We start from the raw sequence: 6,362 nt of genomic DNA, 5'->3' as shown, positions 1-6,362 counted from the left end.
CATCAAGATGAAAAACATCAAGATGTGTTTTTTGCACAGCTGCAGGTTGTTCTACAACACTAACACGCTCTGAAGATTCCTCGCCAGATTTAACATGTTTTAAGTTCCCAGTCTGCTTTTATTATTGTATCCTTTACTCTGAGGTGAGACTACTGTATGAAATTTAGCTGCATTCATGCTACTCTTATTTCACGTACTGCACCTTACTGGAGTCAGTGTTGTATTTCTTAAAGGAGGTAACACTTGCCATGGCAAAAAATAAAAAATAAAAAATAGGGCTTAGTATCAATGAGCAAATTGAGCTAGGAGGTGGGAAGTTGTTTTATAGTTAAACATAATAGGGAAAGGTGAAAGTCCATGCTCGCTGCATGTAGAGGTGGTTCAGTGTACTGGCTGTCTTGTTTCAGAATAATCCTTTCTGACCACTGTGCAAAACTGATGTTTTCATTCACAGCGGAAAACAGAAATCTTAATGCAGCATTAAAACAATGCAATGCTGTTCATCTTAAGGTTTAAGACAGTGGTTTTCCAAATTATCTTGGCTGTGTATGGCCCAATTAATGTAGGAAAGACTGGCTGTAATTCTTCTGGAAGACCATTGGTGCAGGGATGTATACTGGGATCAGTTGTGCTAGATATGTAGTGTTTGAATTGTTGCATTGTAAGCGCTCACACTGTGAGGAGACCAACCAGTGCCTGCATCCCAGTGGTTACTGCTTCTAAATAGAAAATGCTGGGTGTCTGTGCTCAGCCATGTCAGATTTCAATGGTAAAACTCTCAGTGGTAGAAAGTAAAATACACCCGAGTGCTGGCTGATGCAGGAGGTATCATTAGCACTGAAGCTGCTATGTACTAAAGACTACAATGTATTGCAAAGAAACAGTTGTTTTGTAAATTCACAGCCAGATTTTAGAGTTTGGAATTTGTTACAAATGTGCATTCAGTATTATGTGTTCTAATTATGGGGAAAGTATATTTAAATGTATTTTAAAACTGCAATACAGCTTGCGCTTGCTAGATCTTAAAGGTTTACTTGTGGGTAATTGTTAAACTATCTTTTTTAGTATTTTTTTCTTGCAAAGCTGTGATATCCTCAGCCAACTTCTGCAGATTTTTATTTTTCAGGTTTGTGCTTAGCTAGATGTCACTTGTGCTAGACAGTGGCTCCAGCTAGTGGCCATGTCCTGAAGCTGAGCACTTTGCTGATGGGTCCTGTTAAGGGACTTCTAGATTTCATGCAGGGAACGAAGCTGTCCCTTCATTGCCCTGCTCCCATGCCCTAGGCATGAGTCTTAGCAATGCAGTTCTGAGAGAACACTTTGCTAGGCCTTGTGCTTCCCTTCCAGGTAGCTTGGGAAAGGTATTGTAGGAGAAAGGAAGGTTCTGAAGGGACGGAAGGGCTGATTCTTATTAACTCAGAACATTTGTCCCTGTTAGAGCTGGTACATTTCATGGTGGAATAGAACCTTGGGAAGCTGCAAAACACACAGTGACCCTCACTCTGTGACCCTCACTCTGTTTGACACAGACTTCAGTTTCTGAAGACTTCTAAACTGTTGATTCTTATGGAAAGCAATGTTACATGAGCAATGTGCAAGGAATTAAATGTAAAGTTATTGAATCCACTTCCATAGACAACATTATTTGAGTATGATCAGAGATTCTTTACCATACTAATTTAATAAAAATGCAAATTTTTACTCTGCAAACTTTGGAAAATAGAAATTAAAACAAAAAACACTCGCTATACAATTCTTTTTTCTTTATTTGCACTCTTGTTTAAGAGAACTGATCTTACAGGAATGAATATCAGTTTCATGCTAAGAAAGCTATTCTATAAAAGTGTGTTCAGAAATGATGCAAATAAAACACTGCAGCTGTTGTGTACAGTACCTTATAAATGGTTATGAAGTGCTCCCTATCATGGGGGAGGGTGGATAGTTACAGTGGCTGACATCTTGAAGATAAACAGCTTCTAACTCCTTGAAATCATTCTCAGTCAGCTGCCAGCGCCACAGGAGCAGCTAAGCTTTTCCAAACCAATTGAAGGAGCTGTAGAACTACCCAAGGTTCAGCTGACTTTGAGGTAATACAAAGCTTTTGCAATTACATAGAGTGAGAGAGGATGGTGTGGGCAGCTGCCAGGCATAGAGTTGTATTAACGTCCGATGGTTCTTTTAATGGGTTATATAACGCAGCACAAAACCTACAGATGCTGTAGATCCATGAATCTGCTGACAAACCAGTGTGTTTAATGCAAACCATTGTCCCTGCACTGTGTCTATGTGGCTGTCTGTAACTGTTAACACTCTGCACAGTTAGCACTGTGGATAAGTAACAGCCCATTCTCTTTGGTACCTTGTATTTATCCTGATCTTGGCAAACGGAGTTGACAGGGACTGTTTTGTGTGTGGGTTTTTGTTTAAAGCTATCAATCCTGGCTGCATTCTTCAACGTGAATCATCTCCCAGAGATACCTTATTACCCTGCATACCACAGCTTTTCCCCGGATATTTTTTGACTGGAAATACTACAGGCAAAAATACAAAAAGTTACAAACATGGGAACTGAAAGCGATTTAAAGCTTCCTCCCCATTAGTAATTGACTACAGCTATTTGCATAAGCTGGCAAAGATGTTGGTCCCTTGCAGCTGGAGCGTTTGACCTGGTGTTGGGGGAAGGCCTGTGTATTTATTTACGTGTTGTTTTTTTTTTTTTTTTTTTTTTTTTACACAAGGGCACTCCTTAGTGGTTCCTCTGCTACCAGAAGGGAAATAGCGTGAAGGCAGAAATACAACTTTGCACTGTATTGTCTGCTACTGTCTGGAAAAGACAGTACAACTCTTCTCTTGTGCCCTGAGCTGAGTACCTCAGTGTAGTTGGAGCATCTTCCCTGTTGTTTCATCCACTGTAAAGCTGTGCTCTGAGATGCAGGTGGATTCACTGCTTCAAAAGTGCCATGGATGGTTGCAGTGCCACACAAACCCGTGATGACTGCAGGGCCTTGTGAGGAGAGCCCCAGATGGAAGAGGGGCTGCCAGTTCTCGGCAGCACTGTTCTCCTTAACACTGCCTTCCAATTAGCGCTGTCTTTGTACTCTGGCAAATGACAGCGATTTTCCTTCAAGGTGAGGTAACAGCTAACTGGAAATTTGAGTCCTATCAGGCTCTGGTCTTGGACTTTGAGGCCCTATCAGGAGGCACCAGTAAGCACTGTAGAAGCTGTGCTTTGTCTTACAGCCTTTAGGTTGAAGCTGCTTCAGCCCACAAGTTCTGAGCAGCCACCACACCCAGCACGCTGCATTTACTTAACATGAAGAAAGTGCAAGATTAAATACAAAATATTAAAGGATTGATTTATTGAATCATTAATAAATAACACATAACACATGCCTATGCTTATTTCAGTGGGAAGTTAACAGGTACCTTTGGGAATGTCTGTACCATCTCTGAAAGGAAGCCACCTGCATGGGACATGGTTACCAGCAGGGAGAGGCACTCCACGGTGCTCCGTCCTGCTGGGGTAGGTTGGAAGTTACCTTCAAGCTAGATTGTTGCTCCTGTATAATCCTTTCTGTTGTTTTATATTAAATTAAGCACTCTAAGGGCTTTAAGCTACAGGCACAGTGGCTTCAGGTCACAGTAGAACTTCCCCTCCAGCATAAGATTTGTTCAGACCTGAGTTTTTGGTACATCTCATGCCAAAACTGACCTCTGTCAGATGGAAGCTGATTGTTACAGTCTTCAAGGAGTTCTGATCATTTTATTTTGTAATTCAGCTTTACAATAAGGAAATCATAAGAAGGAAAAATAATTCTTAAAAAAAAAAAAGAAAAAAAAAAAGGGCTTAAAACAAGATTAAAATTGCCCCAGTAAGACAAACATTGAATTCTGTGATTACATTTTTTACAATATAGCTTGTATGAAAAATGCTTTTCAAACTATAAAAGATTTCCAGGAAGGGCAGAAAAGAGCTTTCCTCAGTAATCTGTAATATTTGGTGTGGATGGAGAATGAAAGTGCATCAATAATATGGTGAATTTCTATGATTCAAATCTTATGCACAGGTTGTGAGATAACTTAATTCTTTAAGGTGAAGAAGTGTCTTTGTTTTCTCATTAATTTTAGAACACTTCCATTTTGTAGAAATTAAGACTGACATACATGTTTACCTACCTACACATGCACATCTCTAGCTGTATCTTGGTTAACAAATCCTCCATAAAAGAAAAAGAATCGGCACCAAAATTTAAGTTTTGTTCTCTAAGAAATCAGGATAGGAGAGAAAGGAATACCAAACCTAACATTTTTCCTAGTGCGAGTGGGGAAGAGTGACAACAGATGAGGGATAGGAGCTCTTATTTTAATTTGACATAAACTGACAAAAGAAAACTTGCAATGCACAGAGCTTTGTCAAACCTCAGAGATATACTTACAGAGCTTGCTTTCTTAAAAGCACCTTGTGCCTCAAGTATGGGTTTCAGTTACAACAAGCTGTAGCCAACAAGAATATAGCTATCAATCAACATTAAAAATATAAGGTGCAGCCTTTTCAGATGGATCCCTTGCTTTGGAGGGATCACACCTACTTACAAATACATACTTCACAGTCCTCTGTTACTAAGGGCTCTAACTTCCAGGATGTTACCACTTGTAATACCTCACTTATGATCCTGAAGGATAACCGAAGCTTCCCACTTCACTGCTGAACAGTTTACAAGGAAAGTTGTCCCACATCGGTTTAGCAGCAAAAATAACCAGTTGAATTCCTAAGAGCTACACTGTATTTTTCAACAGTTCACGATGTATTAATTCATACTTCATTAGTGCTTTCATCTCATAGTACATAAACCTGTGGAAAAACAGGTAGGGATATTTTCATTGTAACCTTATTTCTATATTAAAGCGACAGCTTTACGTATTTTGCTTTTTCTTTTACAAAGATGACATTTTCTCTGTTATCTGGCATCAGCAAGACTAGTAATTCCTAAAGGCCCATCCACAAACAGGTTCCAAAATAATTAATGTTCATGTGGTTTTAAGGATGAAATTATTAGATTTTATTTCTAACCTAGGAGCAGCAAATCATTCAAGTATCAGTGGTGTTAGTCCTTAAATGTTCAGCTCAAAGGTAGAACAAATATTACTATAACAGAAGGAACATTATCCCAAATCCTGAGGTTCTCTTAAGAATTCAGAATTCCTTTACTTCCCAGGGCCACCTTCTTCTAGCAGTCTTAAACAACATCATGAATTCTCAGTTCAGCTTTCTAGAAGAGGAAACAAATAACCTAGGTTAATGTACTCTCACGTAACACAGTTTTTCATTTGTCTAAATACCGAAATTGATTAAGGTCACACATGAAAGAAAGATTATCAGTCCTTTAAAATACAACACTGATTCAAGATTCCTGAACATTTGCCTTAGATTCACAGAATCACAGAATGGTTCGAGTTGGAAAGGACCCTTAAAGGTCACCGGGCCCAACTCCCCTGCAGTGAACAGGGACACCTACATTACATCAGGTGCTCAGAGTTCCGTCCAGTCTGACAGTGAAATGTCCCCAGGGATGGGGCATCCACCACCTCTCTGGGCAACCCGTGCCAGTGCCTCACCACCCTTAGTGGAAAAAAAACCTCTTCCTTCTATCCAATCCAAATCATCCCTCTTTAAGTTTGAAACCATTTCCCCTTGTCCTATCACAGCAGTCCCTCCTAAAGAGTCTTTTCCCTTCTTTCTTACAGCCCCCTTTAGATACTGACAGGCTGCTCTCAGGTTCCCCCGGAGCCTTCTCTCCAAGCTGCACATCCCCAGCTCTCATAGGGAAGCAGTTCTATCCCTTGCATCATTTTTGTGCATTTTCTTTGGATGCATTCTTAAGTTAGGGAACAACATATAATTTGACAGAACTGGCAGAACTTAGACAAAGTATATAAAATACCACTAGGGATTCTGACCTGCAGGTTACATTCATTACTACTGTCTCCTGGAGTACAGGAGAGGAGCCTGTGGTAAAGGAGGGTGACAGCACCAGACCACATCAGCACTTTGCATTCATGAGCTGCTTTCCAAGTGCTGAGAGCAAGCTGAGATATCCCCAGGGGTACGAGCGAGGCACAAAGCTTGTGCAGACTGGAGAAGGCTTTCTCACTGCTCCTTCCATGGAATCTGCTCCACAGTTTAATGCTGAGTTACCTCACAGAGTAGCAGAGACACCTGGCATCTGCTCTAGGACAGCATGCGTATTTTAAAACCAAATGTATACGATATGGTCAATACATGCACTGTGTACACAGCTATTGCCTAAAAGCTTACACACCTTCAGAGAGTACACGCTGAAACTGGCACTGTGACAAGAGAA

This window comes from Tetrao urogallus, assembly GCF_951394365.1.
Source record: "Tetrao urogallus genome assembly, chromosome: 7".
Classification (NCBI taxonomy): domain Eukaryota; kingdom Metazoa; phylum Chordata; class Aves; order Galliformes; family Phasianidae; genus Tetrao; species Tetrao urogallus.
The sequence above is the reverse complement of the archived record's forward strand: the minus strand, read 5'-3'. Positions refer to the sequence as shown.